This window comes from Triturus cristatus, chromosome 10 (genome assembly GCF_964204655.1).
Source record: "Triturus cristatus chromosome 10, aTriCri1.1, whole genome shotgun sequence".
Taxonomy (NCBI): domain Eukaryota; kingdom Metazoa; phylum Chordata; class Amphibia; order Caudata; family Salamandridae; genus Triturus; species Triturus cristatus.
In genome coordinates this window covers 707,723,059-707,736,864 of record NC_140593.1, presented here as the reverse complement: position 1 = coordinate 707,736,864, position 13,806 = coordinate 707,723,059, and positions in this window count along the sequence as shown.

The window sequence follows — 13,806 nt, the reverse complement described above, 5'->3', positions numbered from 1 at the left end:
AATGGAAACCTCTTCAAACTTTTTTTTTTTGGCATTTGGGCACACCTGAGCATATACACATTTCCTCAGCAAAAAATTGCCAAGAGAGAAGCAGTAAAAAGAAAAAAAGGCAAGCAGAGGGGCCAACACAGCAAAAACTAGACCCCTACCTGCAATGACAGCTCTCTCAGCCGGAGTAGCTCGGCCAGGTGTGCAGGCTACAACACAGGCATCGAACAATCAAGAAGCAATGAGTGCAAGAAGAAATGAGAGAAAAGGCGATGAGTCAATGGGTAGAGGGAAACTAGATCCTAACCACCTGTAAGAGGCAATTGCAGCAGCCTGCCTGAGGTAACAACGCTATCGAATCTGAAGAAGAGCAGCTTTCAATCCTGGACTTGTTAACTGTCACCAGGGGCAAAAGACGCAGACATACTGGTGGTCCTGTCAGGATCAGACATCACTGGCTACACCTACAGTAATCCTGACCGCAAGCCAGAGCGATACTAGCAATGGAAAGATTGGGGATTCGGCAACAATTTTCCTACCCTCGTTGGTTCCAGAAACTGTGTCTTTGAGGTATGTGGCATCTGGTGATAAAACAAAGATAGAGCATGGAGGTAATTATCTCCCACACCCAGGTTGCTTAGGGATCCGGGATAGTATGCCTGCTTGTGTATTTCCTCCAGGAGATGCAAGTTATCCACAGCCAATCAATAGCCTTTGAAATTAATGAAATGAAATAGAAATGTATAATAAATGTGCACTACTACCCGGAGGTGTCATCTATACTGGGAAATGGGACTTCAAGCACCACCCTGTCAGACTCGAGTAATAACAGCTCTTTGGACAAATCAGTGGTGGCTGCACAAAGAAAGCGCAGGTCCAGGGGGAGGGGAGGGAAAAGAGGGAAAAAAAGTTATACAAATTTTACCACCATTTTATTTTTTATGCTTTCTGTGCAGCATTGGTGGGAGGGACGCTCCTCCGCCCCTATGGATGAACCACCCCTGCTAAAGAGACCAGTTGTACAGAGCATTTGTTGGGATGAGGTGGCTAATCCTCAAGTTTCCTGCTGTTTAATTGACCAAATAATCCTTTTTGTACAATAATAGATTTGAATTTTTTACATTTTTTTTTTGTTACCCAAAAACAGTTCTTGGTGGTTCTCCCAGACATTTCCATGTCGTCTGTTATTTTAACCTATTCCCCGATTTTATATTGGTAATTAATTCAAATTCAATGTAAGTACTGAAATCCCATGTTTTGACAATGCATGCTGTGATGAGTCTAGTTCCCTTTTCATAATTACGGAAAGTATGATCTTAACAAATGTTCTATCTTCACTTAGTCTTAGTGATATTTATGTGGGAAGTGTAAGTTGCACTAAATTGCCACATGTGCCAGACTTTATTCATGAGTTGATGGAGGCTGTAAATTAAATAAAACCATAATTTGCGATAGGAAAATTGGCATCAATTTTTGGGGGGTTGGAGGGGTATATTGATATACGACGTTCCATAGACTGTTTATCATAAGGAAAAAACAAAAAAAAAATAATTATGGATATAACAAACAGAGGCTATTCGCTATTGTTAAAAGTTGAGCCACCTCAAAGTTGTTGTAATGGTTTAAATTGTCCCTAGGTTTTTGTGCAAACTCCAATAGAACTTCCACCTATCTAATAACAGGCTGTAGAAAGAATGTTGTTTAATAATGCAACAGAAATGTGTGTGTTTTTTTTTTTTTTCTTTTTCAGATTATAAATAGCGCGAACTCAACCCGAAGGTATTTGAGTGCTTTACATGAGCACCGGTTACGTTACACATTCAGGCACGGGAGATTAAGTGATTTGCCCAGAATCACAGGATGTGGATGCAACCCCTGAGGCTCAAACCCTGCCAAGGCTGCCTGGGGGAGGGGGGCGCAACGTAGGGGACCCTCCAACAGGACGGCCGCCTTAGTGCCACAGGAAGGCACAGCCGTCAGCAGACTAGGCTCCCTGGGCTAGGGACCAGGGGGTCAGCTGGCTGCGTCACTTCTGGCTGTGGGGGACAAGAGTACAAATGCCTTCCCCCACCCACTGTGCAGCCTCTTCACTGCTGCCCGCCTCGCTGGGCCGGGCCTGCCCTGCCCGGCCCTGCCCGGCCCGTGCCGCGCAGGGCAGGGCAGGGCCGGGCCGCACCCAGGAGGGCCGGGCCGCGCCCGGGAGGGCCGGGGCAGGGCCGGGCAGCGCCGTGACGCGCAGCGCAGCGCTGTGCCGCGCAGGGCAGGGCTGCGCTGCGCCGGGCAGGGCCGGGCTGCGCCGCGCCGGGCAGGGCAGGGCAGCGCCGGGCCGGGCCGGGTAGACCCGACCCGACCCTGGCTGGGGGCCCAGAAGGCCAGTGAGTGTAGCCAGGCTCCGAGCGGCTTGGGGCAGGAGCACTTATCACATGGTGGGGGAGGAGCGCAATGTGCTTGCATCTCCTCCACCTCTGGTAGCGCTGGCTAGGCAGAACTTGTGCTGCCTACCACCACGGGGCCTCGGCCCACCAGTGGGCCTGGAGAGGTGGGGGTGGGGGTGGGAGCAGAGAGCCTTGTGGCTCCCACCTCCATTGCACCACCATGCTAGCCATGCTGATACCGGGCCAAAGGCCCGCTCGGACATGTTGGGGGTGGCGGAGCAGCAAGCGATAGGGGCTCTCTCTTGATTCCATCGGAGTCCCCCTCTGTAGCACTATTACTGTGGTGGGGCCATTGCCAGTGCCTCAGCCCGCACGGGCATGTTGCCGGGAGGCGCTTCTGCTTGGCTCCATCCCTTCGGTGACTCCGGTGCCCACCGCTGCCAGTTACTCCGTCCAGCACACCGCTCTCCCCTCTGGTCTTGCAATTCTGTGGGGTCGGTTTCAGGCGGGGGCATGTTCTTTCCCTCATTCCCCTGCGGTCCTGGCTCTGGCCCATCTGCTGAGGATCCTGTTTTGCCCGGGTGGAACTGGGAGGGTGGAGGAGTGTGCCTCGACCCCAGTGTGGCTTTGTGCTCACGCTCTCACAGCAGAGCAGTTAAGGATGCCGTTAGGGGTTCCCTTTCCCCATGGGTCCCAGATAAACTAGCCCCATCCCCCTTGCACCAGGTCCGCACAGAGTTAAGTCGCAGGAAGTAAGTTGCTATGGAGGCACCCACCCAGCTACCACGATCACCCCTGGAATGCCAAGGCTGAGGGGGATCTGAGACGCGAGACACGACCCCCAGCTCCAGGCCGACGAACCGGTGGGAACAGGGCAGCAATAGCAAAGGGTAAGGCAGATGGTGGAAGCGCTTACTTTGAGGACATGCTTTCCAATACCGACACACCACGGCCCGCCTTGGCGCAATGGGCAAGGAGTGATGAGCAGCCAGCAGCTCCGGGGGCAGACCCTGATAATGCGAGAATAAAGCGTGTGCAGCAGTATCGAGTTATGCTGCTGTTCACATGCAGGCCACATCGTGAAAAAACAGATATACTGGTACCCCCCAGGCTTGACACCCATCGGTAGTGCGGCAGGCACCCAGACAAAGCGATCTGGTTCCCTCGGGGCGTGTGCTCAAAACAACAACAGGCGGTCTTAAATACCCTCTGGGCTTGCCGCGTCCAAACAAAGACTGCACTTGAGGGAGGTATGCCAGTGCCATAGCCAGCTGGAAGGTACTAAGTTGTAGGTCAGCGTGTCCTCGACCTATTGTGGCAGAATATAAAGTTTAAAGGGCTAAAAGTGTTTAATTGGTTCATAGAGTCTGTGCAGGTCGGCGTGTCTGCGGGGCTACCCGGAATGCTTGATTGTAAGTTCACGTTTCAGAACGTTAGAGGTTTCATATTGAGATGGACACACCGCCATCCAGCTAGCAGGGGGGCCGGTTTCATAAACACGCTTTTAGGCTACACCAGGTAAAGGTTTTATTGAAGGTAGTCCCACGTGCCGACTGCTATTTAAACCCAGCTAGGTTTCGCGTGAGCAAAGTGGGAAGACTTGTTCTCGCACGCTAATGACTAGTCGAACTGAGTTAGTTGTCTTGGCCCCGGTACGAGGTAGTGCAAGCGGTTTCAATGTGGCACTAAAATTCCCTGTGCCTAACAAATTATTGGGTTCCCGTAACTGGTTGATGAGAATGGCTGGCTGGCGATACTTTATCGGTGCTGGGTTCAACTCTCAGCAGGGACGCCTAACATTCCGTGATTCTGGGCAAATTGCTTAATCTCCCGTAACTGGTCGATAATAAGGGCTGCCGTATGATATATATATATTTTTGGGGCGCAGCGACACTGGAGTCCTTGGAACCTATTTCTGCTGTAGTGTATAACTCAAGCAGCAGCCGTGGGAATGGGTATTTATTTCCCTTCATTGCACAAAGGCCCGTGCCATATTGCCTATGCTATTTTTGGCGGGGGCTGATTTCAGGCCCCTCTGTTATGCCTGTTTGTCAGAGCGGAAGGACTTTGAGATAAAAGTGGAACCGGAGCGCTCGGGCAACCCCCCCATGTTGTCCGGTGAACAAACATCTACCCCTGTCAGCGCCGGCACTAAGCACCGCGGGAGCTGCTGCTCAGCTCAGGGCCGGCTCTGGGGCTGTCTGACCTGGCACCGGGGCGTCTGTCTTGCCAGTTATATTGGGATAAAAGGCCCTTCTGCCATTTTCGTTTCCAGCAATTTGTGGGGAACAATGTTCAGGGAACGGTGATTAACGTTCCGCCTGGCGAGAGCAGAGGCTTGTCTGTTGGCTCTGAGGAAGTGTCTATTCACGGTATGCAGCACTGAGGGTTAGGAGGCCTGCTGCACAGAACACCCTGGTCAAAAAGGAAGATCATCCTGGACTCGTTCTGAAGCCATCTGATAACTTCAGCTGGGCTATTCCTGTAATTATCTGGGGACGTCATCCCAAACCATCCTGAAGTATGCCTATAGGGGAAAATATTTAAATGGGATTACTTACTGTAATCACAAAAACTATTCTAGGATGGTGTTCTGATGACTTCTACTGGCAGGGAGTGATTACCTTTTACAACTCCACGAATACTAATTGACAACATCCGAATGAGTGAGAATTATTCCAGGATGGGTTCAAGACAATTTAAGGATGACTGCAGATTACTTTAGGATGATTCTACAACAATTTCAGGATGACTGTCGATTATTCCTGGATGATCCTATATCTGCTTCAGGATGGAAGTTTATTACTCTTGATGAAGAGGGGGGGCAGAGAGTGAAGAAAGAAAGTTTGTTTATGAACTTAAGAGTGAAGCAGCAAGTTGTGGATTCAGGAAATCTGTTGGAGTTTCAGGAAGAGGACAGAAATGTCCACCTTCAACCAATGTCTTAGCTTTTGTGCAATGTGAAGCCTGATGATAAAAGGCTGGGTCCCCTTCAAAACTTCAGATAAAAAACTTAGGGCAGCAGGAGTGGGCATGGCTCAGAGCAGGGGTACTTTTCTGTAGCTCAAAATCTGCACTGAATGTGAGAATTATAAAAGAGCAAACGTGACTGACAACAGAAATTAAACACAAAGCGCCACCACACAACTGTTGTTTAGCCCCTGGTCCCTAATGACCGTTATAGCCCCAAGTAGCATTTTTTTAAAACAGTCGAAGAAACTAGTATAGTGAACAGAAATCAAAATTGGAGCCTACAACCAGGTGCTAGGAACAGGACCAACTGATGTAATTATTAGGAGAGTTGAAGATGTCTAAATAAAAGCTGCGAGCGCAGTATTTTAGAAGTTCAGTTTGCTATCATGCCTTCATCTAGTTTGAGCCCCTCACCTGGACCTACAGATTCAGAAATAAAATCACAACTCAAGGCTTTGTGCCAGATTTGCATGCCATTTGTAGCACAAACTCAGCACAAATTGTTAATACATTATAAGCCACCCCCATTGTTCTTCTTGCAGACATCTGTTGAGTAATGATGGAGTCATCGTACGATTATATGATACAAGACCACATATGTAAAGCTTTAAAACAATGTATAATAATGAATTGTCACCATCCAAGATTGGTTGAATGTTAATTTGAACATTTGTAATATCTTACCAAATAATGCATCAACCTTCTCCTCATCAAGGACAGCTGTTCCAGCATGAGCCTTTTTTACACCTTTTGCAGATGCAAGTTCTTTTGGAGAAAAAAGTATTTCGCTGATACCATTGAGAAGAAAACCTGCACTGTCCCGAGCTTCCTTGGCTTCCTCCAAAGTGTGTGCAATTTACTCTTTGGAACAAGAACATCTCTGACCCAAGCATAGGATCGGAGGAACATGGCGGCCGGCGAGTAGCGGGTCGCGGAGGCTCCTGAGGGTCGGGAACAAGATGCGAGTCTAAGTATTCATGCTTGAAAAAACATTGCGCTGTATGATTCGTCAACCCTGAAATCTACTGTAATGCTTATTAGCCATTATTAGTCATTATTTAAGAGAAAACTAGGAAATATAATTGGAAGAAAACGAAAGTGTCTACGAGGTCTGTACCTAGGTTGGGTAGAGAGGAGAGGAGAGGAGAGGACGCGGGTGGTCCAGTGAATATTTTCAGCAGATTCTGCGGTTTCGGCAGCCCTTGTTGGTTTTTCTGTGGAGGTGGGAGCCTTTGTGGTTCTCGGCGTGTTCCTGCTGGCCTGGAGCAGACGATTGGAGGAGTCCCGGTTTTGCCAGGACATCAGGTTACTGGTTTCGTTGCAGGCGAGGTCGGTGGGGGGCTGCCGAGGTCGAGTGCGACCTTGAAGCCGCTTTGGGCACGAGCTGCACGGGAGCTACATTGTGGGAGGAGTGCTGTTGCTGTCCTTCCAGGGCAGGAGAGGCAGGGGCTGCACAGCCGGAAAAGTGATTCAAGGTCAGTTTCAGAATAAGGTGGCGGCATAGCAAGGAGGTGGGGTGTGTGATGTTAGAGAGCGATGCAGTGTTTCTGAAAGACCTTCTGCTGAGCAAAAAGCAGAGGTTATACCAAAAGGGGGTATTAACCGTCATTGTATGTTAACAGATGCAACAAATTCGGGCTGGAGGCAAAGTAGGTACTCCTTAAGGAGTGCTAAATTAAAATCACATATGGTTGATTATCAAGCGGATGCAGTTTCAAAAACTGCAGAAAAGGTGGGAAATCATCATTTTAAACGGAAAACGAATCTGACAGTACAAAACTGTAAAAGACAAAAATCCGGCGAAATTGGCAAGTTCTAAGAAGAAAAAGAGCACTGCTTCTTCTAGAGACCCCCACAAGTTAACACCCTCTCTAAAAAGCTATTTTAAAATAGCTCCCACTACTTTAGTATTAAAGCCACTAGCTCGGTTAGTCAGCTTAGATAAATTAGACCAAAACGCCCTATTGTCTAACTTTCCTATTGACAACAGATACTCTCCGTTATTGGACGAGGTTGAAGTATCAGCATTGAAGATGGCTGATAAAATCAATAAACCTGAAAATATGGTGGAGGTGGAGCCCCCGGATTATTATTAGGCTTGGGCTAAAATTCCATTCCGCTTGCGGAAATGGCGATAATTTGAAATTTTTGCGTTCCGCGGAGAGCGCGAAAATGTCAAAATGTACGCAATCAGCATTTTACCGGAAATTTTTTGCTTGCTCGAGCTGTAAAATAATACATTTTCGCGTGCGCACGATCGCCTTACCTGAATCCCCGCATTCGCCAACAAGTTTTCCCGATCCGGTCGCGTTCTCCACGAGATGTTGGATTGTTGGTAGCCATTTGTACTGTCTTGCGACAGTTCGCGCCCGTATTAATGTCATTCGTCTCGCGATCACGTCTTTCTTCTCGCGATCATGTCTTTCTTCTCGCGATCATGCACCGCGAGACAAGTGAAAACAAGATGGCCGCGTCCGTGAGCAACCGCATGGGTATGTTGGCGAGCCACGACCACACAGAAAATACCGCGAACGGGCGGGAAACAACACTTCCGCATCTTAGCGATATTTCCGCATGTTTGCGGAGATTTTTTAACATTTTCGCGATAATTTGCGAAAGTGAATTTCGCAAATTCCGCCCACCCCTAATTATTATATGAAGATTCTGGAAAATTTGGGGAGAAAAATTTATCGAGCTCCTTGTGCGATATGTTACAAGCCCTTGTTAAAGTGATTAAGGAGAGATTTGCCATCTCGGAGGGGAATCAAGTGGACATTAAAAAGTCATGCGAAAAGTTAGAAGTTAAAATCGATTCACTTGCTACTAGAACAATGGCACTAGAATTATCTGTAACCGAGCTAACAAATCAGGTGGAAGAAAATAAGACTATAGTGGCTTTAAAGGGAAGAAATCTAGAGACACAAGATAAGTTAGAATCATTAGAAAATTCTCAGAGGAGAAACAATATACATTTACTCACAGTTCCGGAAGGAGTAGAAGGAAGTAATATATAAGAGTACGTGGCAAAACTAATAAAGAAAGCAACACAGATTGAGTGCTCAGAAGAGGCTTTAATGGCGGATATTCAGAGGGTACATAGGGATCCCTTTAGGCTCAATCCTAATAAAACAAGGCCGAGGAAAATTTTGGTGCATTTTTTTTACGTACACTCTGAAAGAGGAAATTCTTAATAAGGCACTAAAATTAAATTCTTTGATTGTGGATGATGTAACTTTTCAGATTAGATCAGATGTTTCTGCAATCACGGCCTCACGGCAATGGGAGTTGGGGAAATTGTTGGAACCATTCAAAAAAGTGGGTGCCACTGCACAACTAAAATTCCCAGCCTCATTGAAAGTAATGCACAATAATAGCATGAGGACTTTTAGAAGAGTTGATGAAGCTGAATACTTTTTACAGTGCAATTCAGGGGAAGATTAAGGAAAAGTAAAAAGAATAATACTTAGCCTTTGAATGAATGTAAGAATTTAAATAACTAAGCTCCTGACCCAAGAAGAGGTGCCCCATAGGCCTAGATAGTGGCCGTGCAGGAGATGAAGGGGGGTTCTTCGAGGGGGGGAATCACATGAAAAGGGGTGGGGAGCAGCGGGAAAAAAAGAAAAAAAAATTGTTTCGGTCCAAATATGCAATTTATTATAATAGAGTTTTAGAAGGATGAGTAACTAAAGAAATGGCCGGCCCTAAGGTTGATCAGAATTTTAAGTTGAAGGTGCTTTCCTTGAATCTCAATGGTTTGAGGTCAAAATATAGAATAGAAAAAATAGTTCAATACCTAAGACGTACCAGAGCAGATTCTCATTCTGCAAGAAACTCATTTGTTAGAGGATGAGTTGAGATCTCTTTTGAAGACCTAGAAAATGGATCCAAACTGTTTGTACTTCTCAGAAACATCCTACTAAAGGAGTTGCTATCATTTTTTTTTAAAACCCAGCTATATCCCTTGAGTATAGTACGGTGGATAAAATGGGGAGGTGGGCTATCGCTGGGATTAAATGCCATTCATCTAAGTTTACAGTGGCAGGATATTATGGACCAAATACGGATGATCCAGGACCTTTCTCCAGTCTGTTGTCTAAGTTATTGCAATACACAAACCCGTTAGTCTTGTCTGGGGATTTTAATGCTGTCCTGGATCCGACTCTTGATAAATCAGAGTAGTAGAGCCATTGTAAATCATAAAACGGCAGTTTTGATTAGAAATATAATGAAACAATTTGCATGGTACGATGTGTGGAGAAACAAGATGGGTAAGAAAAGAGGATATACTTTTCATAATAAAAAATACAATCACAAATCTAGGATAGATTACTTTCTGTTGAGTTTACCATTAAAGAAATGGGTGCAGGCTATTACTCATGTTGGGGAACATCTTTCCGATCATTCTGTCTCTCTAACTCTTAGCATTCCAGCTAGGTTATCCCCCAGAAGATGGACGGTAGAGCGTGCCATCTTTCTGGAGGAAGAAGTAATTGAGAGATTAAGATCAGAAACAGAGGCTTTTTTTCAAATAAATATGGGTAGTGCCCCGATTCACATAGTTTGGGATGCATATAAATGTTTCCTTAGGGGTGTAATTACATCTATACAGTTTGTTAGACAACAAAAATTTAAGGAGGAAATTGACAGAATAGAAAAAGAAATACAAGTAAGTGAGAATTACATCAACTCATACCAACTTTCCTTGTTAGATAATAAAATGCTAACCAGCATACTATCGTCGAGATCAGACTTAACAGCAATTCTCGAGTCAAGACTGAAAAGGAAATGGGAAGCCAGCAAAATAGCCCACTTCGAATATGGAGAAAATTGTGGGAAACTCCTGGCATGGAAGTCTAAACAAGATCTGGACAGAGGAATAATTAGGGAATTGAATTCTTCCATTCCAGGAGTTACACTTTATTCCCCAGATGAGATTGAAAAGGCTCCTCAATCTCATTTTGAAGAAGTATGTCGTGAAGATCGCAAGGTTCAAATAGAAGAGATAGAAGCCTGGCTGGGCCACACCTCTATTAAAGATTCCTGATAACTCACGGAATATGGATTTACCGATCTCGGAGACTGAGATTGGGAGAATCATTGACTCGGGTAAATCTGGGAAAGCCGCAGGCCCGGATGGGTTACCTGCGGAATTGTATAATCTTTTAAGAGAGGTCCTCACTCCGGTTTTGAGGTTATTTGCCCATGTATTTGAAAAAGGGGGAGACCTTCCTCCGTCATGGAATGAAGCTACTGTCTCCCTAATTCTTAAACCTTCTAAATCACAAAGATCTTGTGATTACTATCGACCCATCTCTCTGCTCAATAATGATTATAAAATCTTTGCAAAAATATTGGCAGAGAGGTTGAATGGGGTAACGGAGTGTCTTTTGCGTAGGGATCAAAAGGGTTTCGTTAAAGGTAGAGGAATATTTGATCTCATTTATAACTTGATTGGAGCATTAGATCTAGCCACTATATATAAACTCCCCTTAGCCATAATAGCGATAGACGCTACAAAAGCTTTCGATAGTTAATTGGGTTTATTTACAATTTATATTAAATCTAATTTAGGAAATCACTTTTGTAGATCGGTCTCTTTGCTATATAAGGCACCAATGGCAAGAATCTTAGTGAATGGGATGCTGTCTGCTCCGGTTAAGATTCAAAGAGGCACTAGACAGGGCTGCCCCCTTTCGCCTATGCTTTTTAATCTATATATTGAGCCTCTAGCTGAGAAAATTAGACAGAACCAAGATATACAATCTTTCAGTTTTAAGGGATGGGATAAAAAAGTGGCCTTATACGCTGACGATTTAATGGTATTTACTCCGGACCCAAACATTTCAATCCCATTAATATATGATGAAGCAAGAAAGTTTGGGAAGATATCCGGATATGAAATTAACGCTACAAAAACTGAATGTATGGTATGGAATGTGAGTATTTTTGTGTTCCCGATAAAGAAGGTAATTAGATTCTAATATCTCAAAATTTTGATGAGATTCCAGAATTAAATCTTAAAAAGATTACTAAGGAAATAGAAAGTTCCTTGTCAGGATGGGCGTACTTGCCATTAACTTTGATAGGCCGAGTAAATGTAATAAAAATGATGCTTTTGCCAAAGTTAGTTTTCCTATTTCAGAACATCCCTTTGTCTTTTAATGAAAAAAGCTTAAGATCTCTTCAGTCTAAATTTAATTCCTTTATTTGGGCCTGAAAAGTGATTAGAATATCGTGGAAAAAGTTACGTAGGAAAAAGAATAAGGGGGGGCTATGCCTACCAGATTTAGTTCTATATGCTAGGGCTTTTTCCTTGAGGGCAGGAAAATTACTTTTGGATACTCCGGATGACTCCGATGTAGGACTGATGTTTAATGTGGTGCTTTTAGACATTGATAATGGAAGTCAAGGTTTTCTATACAAATTCGGGGACCCGAGATTTTTAAAAAAAGTCTGATTAAAAGTTTTACGGGAATTTGCCGCCAAATGGGCAAAGATCAGAAAAATTCTGAAGATTAGTTATTTTGGTGCCTTTGCTCCCATTTGGAACGCTCCGGGCTCATCGGGATGGACTAAAGATTCTATGTCGTCTCCTCTGATAGATGCTGGTCTTCGATGTTGGGGTCAATTAGTATCAGGAAAATCTTTGTTATCATGGCAAGATTTTTGTACGCTTACGGAGAACAGACTTTCAAAGTTTAAGTATTGGCAATTAAGAAGCTGGCATCAGAATTGCGGGTTTCAGGTGGGCAGAGAAAATGAATTAGAAAATGCACTTTGGAAAAAAATTGGGGAAAAGGAGATATCGACTTATTATTGGTTAATGCTGGACCTGGAGGAAGGAGAAATCAATTTACCGACTGAGTTATGGGTAGAGTGCTTGCCTGGCATTCCGTTGAATGATATATGGCAAGTATCTCATGACATCTTGTATACTACGGTGCAGCCTGCACATCTGAGAAGGAACCATATTTTTTGTGTTCAGAGTGTATTGGTCTCCTCAAAAGTTTTCGAAGTTCTCAAAAGGTCCAGCTCCAAATTGTCCAAAATGTCTCCTTGCTGAAGCAGATGATATTCGTATGTTCTTGAATTGCCCTAAGTTACACCATTTTATGGGAGGAGATTAATAAAGGTATTGGAGAAATATTGGGTCTGGACATTCAGGTAAGCCCTTTTTTAGTATTTTTTGGTATTTTACCACAATATAAGTTGCTCTCTAGATGGGAAAATAAGTTATGTTTATATTTGATTTTGTTGACAAGAAGAGAAATTTGTAAAAAGTGGATAAGAGATGTATCCCCGACATTTTTAGATTGGGTTATTTCTATTAGGTATGCGGTAAGATTAGATAGAGTTAAATTGGAGAGACAAATCATGAAGAACAATAGTTTTGATTTTTGGGAACCGTGTGAGTCTTGGTTGGGTAATCTTGATTGATGAAGACACGGGTCCAATGATTAAGCCTTTATACTATAAATACTTTACCTCCTTGGTTCTGTAGGTTGTCCAGGATACAGAACTTATATATTTATATTGAGGTATTGTGTAAAGCATCTCCAATTGATTACAGAGTGCTCCAATTGGTGCTGTCTAAGAGGGAGGCCATAGGAGTGATTCTACCAGCTCTGATCTATCTATTGGCGAATGAGGACTTAAAAAACTACACAGAAAAAAAAACAACATCTCTGAACCATGAAGGATCATTTGAGTCCTTCACCAACTGCTGCATATCAGTCTGCAAAAGTAGCACAACTATTAACTATTTGCCATCATGTTAGGTTACATTCTAAACAATATATATATATATATATATATAATCTACTGGCGGTCGCCAGTAGATAGTTATAGTTAGGACCGTGTTTCCATAGGAAATCTGAAAATTCTATTTTGAATAACCTTGGCGCCGGTTGACGAATCCTCGCGAAATTTTCAAAACAAATGGGGCGCTCCGCTCAGCTCCTACCCTGAAAGTCTGGGGGTGATTCGTCAAGTGGGGGCCGAGAATAAAGGGGGTCCCAAAACGCGTTTTCCCCATGCATTTTTCCATAGGACCTTTAGTCGAAGGTACAGCCCGAACGGCTGAACAGAATTACTTGAAATTTGGCAGAGAAGTAGTCCTCAGGTCAGGGAAGTCCCTTTGGCATATATGGAGTCAATCTGTTCAGTAGTACCTGAGAAAATAGCATTTAAAAGCATATAAATATCTATAAGCGCATACCGTGCGCGCACCGTAAGCGCACGGTGCGCGCACCCTAACGTGCGTGAGCGAAATTCTGATTGGTTGTTACATGTCTGTAAACATTTGATTCAGGAAGTGTCGGCCGTCATTTTGTCTGTCACACTGAAAAGGAAAGGTGGAGAACGTGAACAGGGGGCAGGGTAGGGAGTTCCTGACCCCCTAGCATTTGTCAGGGGGTCACAGTGGGACCCCGAAGGGCCCAAAAAAAGATTTTTATTTTTTTTAAAAAAT